Genomic DNA, 14,744 nt, shown 5'->3' with positions numbered 1-14,744 from the left:
TTTTTTTTTTTTTTTTTTTTTTTTAGTTTATTTATTTTGAAAGAGACCGAAACGGCATGAGTGGGGGAGGGACAGAGAGAAACAGAGTGGGGGGGATCCCAAGCAGGCTCCGCACTGTTGGCACAGAACGTGAAACTGCGAGATCACGACCAGAGCTGAAACTAAGAGTTGGATGTTTAACCGACTGAGCCACCCAGATGCCACCGGAAAGGTCATTTCTAAAGCCCCCTCCAGTGCTAAAACTTCCCACCACCACACCAGCCTACCTCCAAAGTGCATGAGAAGGTAGAAAGAGATTGAGATGTAAAGTCAGAAAGCATGCCCTCCTTCCCAGCACCAAAAGTTCACTCCTTCCTAAGCCCTCAGGCACTACCATCTGCCTGAAGCCCCCACAGAGCTGCCTGTCCTCTATGGTTCAAGGTATGCCTGCACAGGCTCTCTGCGTCTCAGTTTCTGCATCTATATTAGGGGTGCCTTAACATGACTGCTAGATTCCCCTTTAATAAAACCCAGAACATACTATGAATTAAGTTCACATTTATGCAACCACTGACTACCTAACAACCATGAATAAGCACTCTTTATTTGGGGGTAAAAATGTGTTACAAGCACCAAACTGACTGCTTTCTGAGAAAGGGTTAGAAGAAAAGCTCTGAAGATCTTTAGTCTGGCTGTGGAGGGTGGCAAAGCACTGTGAACCACCTCACACTAATGTCATCCAGCCCCACAATATTCGTGTGAGGTAGGCGGTGTTCCTCTTTTACATATGGAGCAACTATTGAGTAATCTGCCCAAGGAGACTCAAATAGAAAGTGATGGTAAGAATAGCCAACTGATTATAACATTCAAGATTCTCTCAGCGAAACACAAAGTGGGAAAACTGATGAAGAATCCATAGGTTAGTAGTTTTAAAAATTAGATAAACCATGATCATGGTGTTTCCCAATGTTCCTCATTGTTGAATCACTGTTGTACACTTGCAACTAACGAACTATTGTGTGTCAACTATATTTCTTTCCCCCTTTTTATTTTTTTTTAAGTTTATTTATTCTGAAAGAGAGGTGATGGGGAGGGGCAGAGAGAGAAGGTGTGGCGGGGAGGAGGGGGTGAAAATCCCAAGGAGGCTCTGAGCTGTCAGATCAAACCCACAAACCATGAGATCATGACCTGAGCAGAAATCAAGAGTTGGATGCTTAATGGACTGAGCCATCCAAGCACCTCCCTTTCTTTTCTATTTTTCTTAAATGTTTATTCTTGAGAGGGAGAATGCACACACACATGCATGAGCAGGGGAAAGGCAGAGAGAAAGAGAGAGGGGAGAGAGAGACACACACACCAAGGATCCTAAGCAGGCTCCATGCTGTCAGCGAAAAGTCCAACGTGGGGCTCGATCCCACGAGTAGGGAGATCACGACCTGAGCCAAAGTCTGACTCTTAACCGACTGAACCACCCAGGCACCCCTTCCTTTTTTTAAACTGAACAAGTACATGACACAAAGTTCAAAAAGTAACTTTCAAAGACACTCACTAGAAGTACATTTCTCTCCTATCCTCCACTGTTCCCTACACAACAGCTACAACTCTGAGTTTTTTACTGTATCCTTACCAAGATACAGATTTAATAATTTTTAAAACATTTTTTACTAGTTTATTGTCAAGTTGGTTTCCATATTAAAACATTTTTAAAGGAGCTTAAAGAAGGTTAAGCAAACTCACTGTATTAGAATGTAGTCTAGATGGTTAAAAATTAACCAGGGAGGGGGGGAAAAATCCCTGCATAAACCATAACTACTAAAGTGATATCCTCCATGGTGATTTTTAACGAGATGTGCCAGGACTAACTACCAAAGCAAAATGACTTCACAAAGGAAGGCAGCTTACCGAGTTCCTGATGAGAAGGCTGTTAGAACGAGGCCTTCCATACAAAGGGTTTCGAGAGTCTATTATTTTCAATATCTCAAAAGGACTTAGTTGAAAGATACCTTCTAAAATGGCATTACAAAACGGCCCAAACAAAATTATCATCCGTTGTTTAAACAGCATTTATTGAGTACCCACTGTGTGCCAGGCACTGTACTAGAATCCTAGGATTCTAGAAATACAGGCATGGGGTTAAGCAGCATTTCGATGAAACATTATACTCAATAACTAAAACTAGATCCACACTGGATACTTCTGATGAAACAACACGAAGTCGACAGACCTCCATGCTCTCTGAAACCTTTCATCTGAGACAAACTCCAGTGTCCAAATTTGGTTTCCCAGCTGTGGCCTTTTTTCTCATCTTAAGTGTTCCAGAAGATGAATTTGTCTTCAAAACACGCCCCCTACCTCAATCTTCACTTTTATCAAACAGGAGGATACTAAAACGGTTTCTTTAAACAGCTCATATAGAATTCAACCATGTTTATGTTATAGAATTCACACCCAGTTTTGTTTACTTAACCAGATGTCATATAACACTCTTTATATGGAAAACAATCTGCACCATTTAAGACTGTTGGTGTTGTGTCTGATTTATGCTTAAGTATGTATTTCAAATATTTCTGACATTTCATTAACAACTGTAGATGTTGGCTCAAAAAAATTTTTTAATATCTGATTTACTTCTCAACCTCTATAGGGAAGGGGGTGGGTGTCAATAAGAGAATAGTATAGGATATACTGAAAATCAGTTTATAAGCATGCTGCTATTTCTTGAAGAATCACTACAACTGATGACATTCTCGTAAGCAACTTGGTATTTCACTTAATATGACTAAACACAAAACAAACACCAGGTGTTTCTTCGAGCTTATAACATACCGAAACAGAAAATCCACATGAAATGACAAAACTCGCAAAGAAACAAATTAGCAGGTGCAAAGCCTCATGTAAGGGTACATCTATTTGCTTCTTCAGTTTATTACAATAAGATTTTTATTTAAGATAATATATGCAACCACATTATTAATTTAGACCACAATTTTTTAAGACACAAAAATGTGGAATTCTTTAGGAAAAACATTTTCCTCTTTTCAAGGAAAAAAAAAAACCTGTCACATACCACAGAGCATCAAGGCGGTTGGTTTAACAGATGAAAATAATGACTCCTGTCCACATGGTTTATGTGGAAGTGGATGGATCTAAATGTTTGAATGCATGGTGCCAGCCTATAGTCTAAACACTCCCTGTGAATAATGAGAACATCATTAATTACACTAAGATAATTTATTAAGAAAATGTATTCATTTCATGAATACTTATCTGAGTTCTGTTTAATGCAAGATACTTTTATTCTGAAATCTTGCAAATTCTAAGTCTGAGGACTCTGTTAAAACTTCAAAATCTTGGGGCGCCTGGGTGGCTCAGTCGGTTAAGTGTCCGTCTCTAGCTCAGGTCATGATCTCACAGTTCGTGGCTTTGAGCCCCGCGTCAGGCTCTGTGCTGACAGCTTGGAGCCTGGAGCCTGCTTCAGATACTGTCTGCCTCTTTCTACACTCCTCCTCATGCTCTCTGTCTCTCAAAAATAAATAAACATTAAACAAAAAAAAGACTTCAAAATCTTTCCAGCAAAACGATTTTAAATTTCAACTCTGATACAAAACCCATGTTCAATTTTCATATTTTCCATAATGATAATACATGAAACACACACACCAAAAAATACTGCCATTGATGTCACTGAAGAACTCAGGAGGATGAAAAAGACAAATAACATTTTAGGGTTATTAATAGTTCTCACCTCACCATCCCCACAAAAGGGCTATAGGAATGCCCAAGGGTCCCCCACACCACACTTTGAGAACCACTGCACCAAACTAAGCTGCTAAGATGTAAAAAGAAGAAACTTTCAAGTTCACTCTCTAGTAGACAAAGATTGCTGTCTTTATATGATAGTCTATAATATTCACAATTCACCTGAAAGATTTTGAACAAAAAACATTAATACAGACGAAAAGCTATCCAATTCTAGCTGGGATTTCCCTCCTCAGGACTTTATGACACCCTCCTTAAAGCACTTTGGTAGGAGCGCCTGGGTGGCTCATCAGTTAGGTGTCCGACTTTGGCTCAGGCCATGATCTAATGGCTCATGGGTTCAACCCCCGCATCAGGCTCTGTGCTGACAGCTCAGAGCCTGCAGCCTGCTTTGGATTCTGTCTCCCTCTCTCTCTGCCCCTCCTTTGCTTGTACTCTGTCTCAAAATAAACAGTAAAAAAAATTTAAAGCACTTTGGTGAGGGGCACCTGGGTGGCCCAGTCAGTTAAGTATCCCACTCTTAATTTCAGCTCAGGTCATGAGCTCACTGTTCGTGGGTTTGAGCCCTGCACTGCCAGTGCAGAGCCTGTTTGGGATTGTCTCCCTCCCTCCCTCTCTGTCTCTGCTCCTCCGCTACTAGCTCTCTCTCCCTGGAAATAATAAACTTAAAAAAAAAACAAAGCGCTTTGGTGAAATAAACACATCTGGTAAAATCTTGAAGGAAGTAAGATCAGTAGGCTGGAGGGATAAGAAAATGGACGTTGAGGGCCAGGTCCCCCTGTGCGGGGACGGTCAGCGAAACTGGAGTTCAGGAACAGGGTAGGACCAGGCTCCAGTAGATCCAGGCCCACTAGATGCGACTCCTGTTTAACCGCTCCTACCAGACTCATGTCCTGTATTCAAAGCAAATAATCACACAACAATCATCGTGGACGTGATAGAGTCCCCAGGTCACACATCAACACCAGCATGGAGCTCAGTTCATCGCCCGGCTGGGCTGCAGGGAGGCTAGAAAGGAGCCATTCTACTGGGAAAAAGTTTATTCTTTCAGCTGGAGAAGGGAAAAAATGGGACCATTGAGTTGATGGAGCCCCTTGATGATGAAATCTCTGGAATCATGGAAGTAGGTAGAAGAGTTAACAGCCAAGGCAACCATCTGTTGTGTCTTAGGTCCAGTTTAAAGAAGATAATCATCCTTTTGATCTTGGACTTTACATTGAAGCTATGAAAAATATCCATGAGTTCCCTCAGTTTTTTCCTTTGCAGGTTGTACAATATGATTATGATTGATCTTGATGAATGTCTTATGATTGCAAATGAGTTACAATAAAGTCTATTAAAGGCGGTCCCTGATATTAGAAGGAAAGACTTCTGTGACTTTTAGTATTTAATTTGTTCTTTTTAATTTCATTTATCTAACTTTATTAGATATTTCAATCTCACTTTTTTTTTTTTTTTCCATTTTTGAGAGAGCGAGCACATGAACAGGGGAGAGAGGGGGAGAGAGAGAGAGAATCTTAAGCAGGCTCCACGCTCAGCGCAGAGCCCAATGCGGGGCTCAATCCCATGACCCTGAGATCATGACCTGAACCAAAATCAAGAGTCAGACACTCAACTGACTGAGCCGCCCCGGCATATGGTCAGATTAGATGCAAGAACAAAGCAGCTGCCCTGAATTTACTTCTCTGTTTTATTAATAAAAGTTTAAATGATTTTTTTTAAATCAAGTCCAAGGAGTAAAGGCCAAAGAAAAGTGTTGCCATTCCCAAGTAAGAATCGTGCCTGCTCTGATCTCTAGACCTCCATTCACTGCTTAAGGATTTCATTCTAAATCCAGAGACAACTTGATCTAGTATCTTCTAGGGTCACTAACTTATTTTCTTTTGCCGCAGCCTTTTAGGTCTTTCATCAAAGAATCCAAAAAAAGTTTTCTGAGGCATAAGGAGGACTCTTAAAACAAGAAACTCAACTTTCAAATACAGACAAATCAGTAAGACAGTGACATTCTTCTCCTGGAGCAACAAATTAGCAAAATTAAAATATCGCAGGGCTAATTGATTTGCATTCAACAAACAACACGAGATAAAGAGACTTCCCTTTTATTTTTAAACATAGATTTAACAAGCCTATTAATTTTCCACCGGCCACTATAAATAAATGGAGCTCCAGAATATCTTTCTCTCTGCAAGGGCATCCTGGCCAGGCCCCGGTAGGCTGACCCCGAGCGGAGGCTGACCCCGGACGAAATGTGTATTTACACTGCCCAGAGGCAGCATTGTGTGCTGGTGAGAAACCACTGCTCACAAACCTCCCATTCAGCACAGGGCTCCACAATAGGTACTCACACAGGAAGCGGGCCTTGCTAAGAGCACCTCGCGTTGTTCCAGTGAGAGCTTTTCCAAGGCTGCAGGTCAGTGAAACGCTTAAATGCCACGTTCACAGGCCCTAACTGCCTCCCCTTCAGGGCCAACGAAGCTAGCGTTGCCCACAAGCACTGCCCGGTTCTTCCCAAGGTGAAGCTGAAACGGTGAACTCTTTCATTTCATTTTTCTTTTTTTTTTTTTATGTTTTATTTATTTCTGAGAGAGAGACAGCATGAGAAGGGGAGGGTCAGAGAGAAAGGGAGACACAGAATCTGAAACAGGCTCTGAGCTGGCTGTCAGCACAGAGCCCGACGCGGGGCCCGAACCCACAAACCGTGAGATCATGACCTGAGCCAAAGTCGGATGCTTAACCAACTGAGCCACTCAGGCGCCCCTCATTTCATTTTTCTAGCCAATCTCTCAGGACATCGCTCTGTTCAAAAAATTAAAACACACATACAGACACACACGCACACGCACATGCACACACAGCCATAACATTTTTTTCTCATACTGTAAAACACTCCAAGAGTCTACTGCTTTTCAAAGCCAAATGAATCATGTTAGTATGGAATACGCACTTTAAAATATCAAAACTTCGAAAATCACTTCATTATCTCTATTGAAAGTTATGCTTCCTTAAAGAGTGACCATTTTGCTTAACTGCGAAGGAAAAATATAATTATTTTAACTTCTAATAGAAAAGCAGGCATCGTCAACATCGTATCAGTAAGGACTTCTGCACAAATATGGGAGGAATAAAGGTGGCCGTTTACACCTGCCTTCAAAGCCATCACCTGGTGGTTGGAAAATGCAGTTAATAAATAAGTTTTGTCGATCCGATGCTACACTGCTAAACTACTGGTAATTCGTTCTCCTCCCAAGCATGTAAAACACACAGTCTGGTTGTTTCAAAAAACCGTGTTCATTAAATTCTCAATACCCCAGTTTCTCAACCTGCAACAGAGAGGTAACAGCTGTTTCCTACAGTAATATTTTTAGACCATTAAATAATTTAATGATACTGGGCAAAGGGCAACCCTTCTGGATAGTTTTTTTCATTTCTCTAATTAAAGGACGGAACTCCATCATCAAGGTCCCTGCCAGCTCTAATAATCAATTTGGGCACAGCAACAAAGAATATCACAATTAACACAGACATGGGTTTATTAGAAGTGTAATACTTAAGGCAGCCACCGTAAAAATAAAAGGTATCTGCACCCATGCCAACCATAAATAACACCACTTAGGAGCCATAGGCAGTCGCTTTTGCAAAACAGACTTAGTAAACCAGAAATACCGGAAGGAAATGCTCCCAGAGTTGTCCAAATGTATATGTACATCTATTTATCGTAAAAGACTGAAATGAAATAGTCAAAATGTAAACAATGTTTAACCTACAGATAATGAAATGAGTCAGTTATATTTTTCCTTTGTACTTATTATAGTTTTTAAAGTAGCCTACAATGAGCAACTGTAATTTTTACAATGATAAAGGCTTTTAGAAACTTGATGTAATTCCATTTATTTTGCTCCGTCTGATTGTTTAAATGCTTGTACTGAAAACGTTTTCAAATCACTGTCCAACATAAAGTGAAGACCTAAGGGGTATGAGCTTGTCCAGGTCTCACGGAACTAGTTTCCACCAGTCAACCCAAACTGTGGGACAGGGTGGTGGAGGACGTGTACGTGGTTAAGGAACAGATTTGGCAACATTTACAGAACCAGCCCCTCGGGTCATGCTTGCTAAGTAATCCCTAGATTAGGCCGGCTCACCAGGACCAACCCAAACATTTTTTTTTTTAAGTGAGTAGGGGAAAGGCAGGTTCCCCGGCCTTACTTTTTTTTAGATAACAGGCACTCCAAAAAATCCTCTTCCAACTGCCAAAATAAATCAAACTTTCTGGGTGGAGAACTCTCCGTCAATCAAATGAGACTCCGCAAAGATAAACTAATAATAGAAATCTGTTACATACTTACTTAGCTGTGCTAACCATGCTAGTTCTTAACTAGCACAAAGGACTTCAGAAACTCTGGCTCTGAAAAGTACAGGGTGGAGTCGGAGAATTCCCTCAGGCTTGGCAAGCCTCCTTCTCAGTGGAAAAGTAACTGCCCCCTCCTATCTTCGTGGGCTCTCTCCACCGCACCCTCCCTCATGCGAAACCTTCTAAAAATATTTGTCCCGTATTTTTATTCCCTCATCCCCATATATTATAACATACAACACATGTTCACTCTAGGAATCTGGAAATACAGAAAAGCAGGAGCAAAGTTTGAATTATTCAGAATCCTATCACCAAAAAACATCCACTGTTCAAAGGTGATGTGCTTCACTTCAGTTTTTTTCTATCCACATGAAATCTATAAAGTTAGAGAGCTACAATTTACACAGTACAGATCAATCTTTTTTTTATTTGATACTTCCTGATCATAACAAGAACTGTCAACTTTAAAAGATAAGTAAGGACGGGTTCCTAAAATTCACATTTTCAGAGAAGGTAGCAAAATCCTTTTAGGGTCCTTGACTTTGGTAGAAAGATAGGGAAGGGAAAACATATTTAACTCACATGCCCAATGTGCACCTAACCCAGTGTACAGCCAGAGGCATTAACTTCTTTCTAGAAGGCATCAGAGCATAACAACATAATATTCTTAGATAGTATACAAGTATGTAAATAGAATTATGAAGTGAACGGTCCCCACATATTACTGCAAATTCAGTTCTTTGTTCCATGTTTATATACATATAGGTTTCTAAAAAGTAAAGTTTTATTCTCTACCTCCTAAGAGCTATAGAATGCTTTATATTAACTATTCATAACACATCCCTCCTAACTATAAATCAAACCTACCCTCTTGGCAGAACATATATGCCAGGTATTAAGTGTTTTGGTTGCCCCAAAACACCTAGCCCTGAGCATCTAGGTGTATTAACGCCAGGAAAATTATTATCAGGAAATCAAACCGGCTAAGACTCTGATGTGACTTAAAATATTTTAATATAAAGTCTGAGCACATATATCCACAGGACAGAATAGTGGAAAGTTGGAAACTATCTCTTCCATACAACAGAAAACAAATTTTAAATGCTGTAGAAATGAATCCATTAATAAAGGAATATGTTCTCAACCCACGGTTTATAGGGAAATAACAAAGGAATCACACGCTAAATAAAAGGTCTAGGCCCTGGTCTTATCCATGCAAAACTAGGACTAGGTTTACTTTTCACACAGGGGAAAAAAAAAAATGGAAGAATATACCCTAACGTGTTCACAGTGATTACAGTGAGGAAAGGTGGATGAGGAAGTTTTTATCTACACGTTCTGATATTTTTGTTATGATGCTTTTGTCGTTGCGGGGGGGGTGGGGGGAGGGAGAATATATGGACCACATGGCATCTTAGGGTGACCTCATATTTGCCAAAGAATCTAATGGAAAAATGAGACACAGATAATGGATATCTGGTCAATGACAATTCTATTACATAAGACACACCTCTATGACTTCCTGACACATGGGCCACTGATTGTGCCTGCCCCATATTCTCAAGCTGTGCACTAGCTCGCAGGTGTGGTCTCCCCCTCACTTTGAGGCACAGCTGGGCAGACCAGCAATGACGGTGGGGACTGTGAACCTCCTAGAAGCTATTTTCAGTTCCAAGACAGATCAGAGAATCCTAAGTCTAAAAAGGAACCTTGAAAAGTTCAGTTGTGACTCAGGCTTATACAATGATCTAAACATCTCTAACAAACCAGAGGCTTGAAAATATCATAACTCAGAACTTTTTTTTTAATACTATATCCTTCAGTTAGTTATCCCAGGATTTCCTCTCCCGGAGTCAGGAAAAATACATTCCTTCGGAATAACAGGATGACAGGAATAGATAAGGTCAGGATTAGACAGACCTGTGTCTGAGTCAGTGAAAAGCATAAACTGTTGAACATTTTTAAATCACCACAATAAAAGGATTCTTCCTTTGACGAAGTATGTTATCCATGGCCCTTCCTTTCCATCATCACCACCACACGCAGCAGCACCCTCATTGAGGATTTAAAGCAAACCACTTCTAGGTTCTGGAAACACCTGAAACCAACCAACTCTGCCAACCGTCTCTCTATGGCCCCCCTTCCATCCTGTTCTACTCTGCACATGCAGACCGTGTAATTCACTTCTGGAACATCACTTCCACTAAGGCACTACTCGCTCCAAGCCAGTGATTCTTTGAGTAGAGGCCAGAGACAGTGGTAAGGGACGTGGAATGAGGGGCTTCCTGCTGTGGGAGGAGCTGACCCACAGCACTAACCACTCAGGTGAGTGTTTTTCCAAGGACGACACAGGAGCTCTTCGATGGAATTAAGTGCGGCGCCTGCTAAGAAATGCAGTTTCCGCACAAATGTTCACGGCATTATTCTTAAATGCCAACCAAACAGAAACTACCCAAGCATCTGCCAACTTCAGAATAAATTATTAAAATGTAGTACAGCCACACGATGGAATATTCTTTGGGAATAAAAAGGAATGGAGTACTGATATGTGCTACAATATAAACCTTAAGAGTACGCTAAGGGCCTTGCCTATAGTTTTGTCATAGTATGCTTGACCCAGATTGCAATTCTCTGCTATTCCCAAAACACCCATTTTTGTGGGTCAAAAAAATATATTTATGTATGCTAACTGAAAAAAGCCGGTCACAAAAGGCCACATACTGTATGATTTCCTTTATATAAAAAGTCTGGAATAGGTGAACTTTTAGAGACAGAAAATAGATTGGTGGCTGCCTGGGGCTGCCTGGGGTTGGGGGTGGAGTCGGAAGGGACAGCTAACTGGCACAAAACTGTTCTAGAGCTTGACAGTGGTGATGGTTGTATAATTCCGTGAATATGTTTTACAAAGACTGAATTTTACGTCTTATGTGAGTAAACAGTATGGCATGTGAATCGCATCTCAAAAAAACCTGTTTACAAAATACACATCTCTCCATTCCACCAGAGCCACCGAAGTAGAATCTCTGGAGGGAAGGGGCCAGGATATCTTGCCTCTGAACAAGGGAAGATGACGCACATGTTTACCAAGTACCCAGAAAAGTCATAAAATATGCTAAAGTTAATACCACCTTAGCTTTTTCCCAGCGCTATATAGAAATAGACTTTGTATCATATTCTGTTCCTCAAAACCACTTCCCAGGCCCAGTATATCCACTTTAGTCACCCACCGTACATGAACATATTTCCTGCTCGGCCTGCACAACCGTCCCTCCTAATCTGTGACTCCTGAGGGAGGATGCACCCACTGAACCTTTGCTCTTGTCACTCTCCTCCTGGGACATCAATCTGTTCTGCCCAGGCTTTACCTGCTGCTTAAAGCTACCTCAGAAGTGCTCTCTTTCACCATGACCTCTACTAAGAACTCACTGGACATTCATACCCTCAAGTGTGAAACGGGCGTGACAGACTACTAGACGTTCTTCCCTATCTGACGCCTTGAGCTTCTCCAAGGAGAGGCTCCAGAGAAATTCTCGACAATCAGACTTTCTTCCATTCGATTCGCCTGTTACCTCCAAATAATGTGCCTCGTGTAACGTCTTCCCTACCTAATTTAGTGTATGGAGAAGTTAAGTAACTTCAGCTTTGAAAAGGCTGGAGAAAGTGTCCCCATTCAACAGTCCTCAGGATACTGGTATGGGGTCTGGCATAGGGTAAGGGCTCAGGTATTTGACCAATTCCTTGATGTCGAAGAGGTCACTGCTGGAGCTGCCATCTATTCACAGACTTCTAGGTGTGCTGAGGTGTCCACGCAAATGTTTCGTGTGGAGAGACCTGTACTTTCTGCACTGCTCGTGTTTGACATACGATGTTTGCGTTCCTTTCCAACACTTCCAACCCATATCAAAAGCACCTGTAATGTGTTTTGGTTTTTCTGCCAGTAATGGTGGCTTTATGACAGCATTTGAGAGACAGCGGTTAAGGTTAGAGGTACATCGCATGGAATGAAATGAACAGAGATAACTGGCCCATCTTGTGGTCCATCTTCAGCCCTACTCTTCAAGGCAGGCTGCAGCCATTCATTACAGCCCCCCACCCACCCACCGCTAGGTCACTAAAATGCCAGAGCACTCGGGTAATATTACTGGAAGCAACGTAATTTTGAAAATTGCTCTTCCGTGACTACTCTTGTCAAGATGAATAAATACAAATTCCACATGAAAATGTGTGTCAAAAGGCATTTCCTACTAATAAAAGCCAACGTTTCGAAGAAGCTAGTAACTTCCGTACCACATTTTATAGGTACAAATATGTACTTTTTAATTTCCGGCAACTACAGTGACAAAGTTAACTTTGTAAAGGTAAAATGCAAGATGCTTCAAAACAAATATACAGAGGGATGCATGCGTGCTCTCTCTCTATCTCTCACACACACACACAGACACATTCTCTTTCTCTCTCTCTCTCAAATACTAGGAAATTACAGAGTACCTGATACTACAATGCCCATGTCTAAATCTATAGAATATCTGACTTCTGTAATTTCTAATATTTTTTCAGATGTTTGCAATTAAGAGAAAATATCCTCACCTTCAGACTGTACTGTGTTTTTACATCTTAATATTACATAGAGAATAAAACCTTGGTAATTCAAATAAATTGAGGAAAGGCCCATCTAAGTGTATAAAAAGCAGTATCTGAAAGGCCAAATTCAAACGCAGCTGAAACTTTCAACAGCACTGCCAAGTGGACTCCTACCTGCTCTACTTAACAGATAAGACACACGAGTACCTCTAACTGCTACTTAAAAAATATTTCCCAAGTACTCCAGAAGAGTTCTATTACATTCTACTCCCTCTTCCCAGTTCCCCAATCCCAGCCTCATTTTGCTAAATTATTTTTCAAACTCTTCATAGGGATGAAAAATTAAATTCACCACATTCTCTTCAGTACCTAGACCAAACAAGGTAAAGAATGATTTAGTTCCAATTTTGTGTGCTGGGCCCTAAGTAAGGGTATCAGATGCTTTTCCTAAGCCCATCCTGCTACATGAGAAAGCAAAGTGATAACAAATTCTACACTGAAGAATCAGGAAACCTGGGTTACTCTGATTCTACCAAGAACTATGTTCATGTCCCTGGGCACAAATACTTCTCCAGCTTCTTACCATATGCTGTTTGGTGAGAGCCTCGGTATTTTTCTCACAGGCCCACTCCAATTAATTCAGTACAGTACTGAGAAAGATTCACTGCACCAGGTCAGTGATAATTACAGAGGGCTGCCAAGGCTATGAGATTGAGGGAGGAGGGCCATGTCACATACTTGCCACCCATTGGTTAGAAAAAGCACCATGGACCCTCCCACTTACACGTTCTCCTCAATCAAGAACTGTGGTGGCAAAAAAGAAGAGGTATGTTTGGTGCTGGGCTAGAAGGACCCACAAAACTCTGGTCTTGCCTCTAATTCATTCAACATTTCAGACAATATTACTATCTGACAACTCAAAAATGACTAATTTTTAAAACTGTTCAACAGGGGCGCCTGGCTGGCTCAGTCAGTTGAGCATCAGACTCTTGATTTCGGCTCAGGTCATGATCCCAGTATTGTGGGATTGAGCCCCGTGTCAGGCTCCATGCTGAATGTGGAGCCTGCTTGAGATTCTTGCTCTCTCTCTCTTTCTCTTTCTCTCTCTCTCCCTCCCTCCCCCCTTTCCTCCCTCCCTCCTTCTCTCCCTCTCTCTCCCTCCCTTCCTCACCCCGGCTCACACATACACACACTCTCTCTAAAATAAATTTTTTTAAAAACTGCTAAGTAACATCTAATAATTAAGACTTTAGATCAGTGGGTGGGTGGATGGGGAAATAGACAAAGAGCATTAAGGGATACAAACTTCCAGTTATACAAAATAAGTCGCAAAGATGAAAAGACAGCACAGGTGATACAGTCAATAAGATTGTAAAAACATCTGGTGGCAGATGATGACCATACTCACCGTGGTAAGCGCGGGGCAACACAGAGAATTGCTGGATCATTATTTGTATCCCTGAAACTAGTGTAACACTATATATTAATGATACTTCAATTAAAAGTTTTATAACTGTAAGAACAAAAAAAGACCTAGGATTAAGCACACCCACTCAACTCATTTAACTAATCACAGCTGACAGATATCACAACCAGAGCACGACCACAAATGAATGATATATGTGGAAATCACATGTGACAGAAGCCATAAAAAAAATTGAGTTGACAGACCTGGAAAACCATTCCTTCGGCTCTTCGAACATTTCCGGGGTATCTTCCATATCTGGCACTGTGCAGACATGGGGCATTCAGCTTTGCACATTTGGCAAACTATGTAATTGAGCTAAGATTTCAGTCATAATAGATGGTGAGATTTTTAAACCTCCCTGTCCTTGATCCTTACATAACAGCCTTATTGGAATCCTTTTTTTTTTTTTTTTTAACAGTCCGAGATCCTTCTGTCAAAGGTATTAAGATATTGCTATGATTGAAATTATGATCTAAAACCATACTGCTGAGGGCTTACTAAATCTGACATTCAACTTGTGTGTGGTATGTGTTGCCAGCTATCCTCCACCTTCAATCGACTGGTGACTCAGGACTGACTGTCCCCTGGAAACCTTCCAAACCTCTGCAG

The 14,744-nt window shown here is 41.1% G+C and overlaps 1 protein-coding gene across 1 annotated transcript in view; it reads right to left on the bottom strand.

The window, feature by feature from the left end:
- FNDC3B (fibronectin type III domain containing 3B) overlaps nt 1-13,271 on the bottom strand; it is a 300,883-nt gene extending 287,612 nt beyond the window's left edge. The window contains exon 1 of the mRNA XM_077763679.1: nt 13,251-13,271. The gene's annotated coding sequence lies outside the window, so the exon portion shown is untranslated. The remainder of the gene's footprint in view (nt 1-13,250) is intronic.
- Between the last annotated feature and the right edge of the window lie 1,473 nt (nt 13,272-14,744).

Source organism: Crocuta crocuta, unplaced genomic scaffold (assembly GCF_008692635.1).
Source record: "Crocuta crocuta isolate KB4526 unplaced genomic scaffold, BGI_CrCroc_1.0 scaffold433, whole genome shotgun sequence".
Taxonomy (NCBI): Eukaryota; Metazoa; Chordata; class Mammalia; order Carnivora; family Hyaenidae; genus Crocuta; species Crocuta crocuta.
This window is presented reverse-complemented; position numbering and strand designations above follow the sequence as displayed.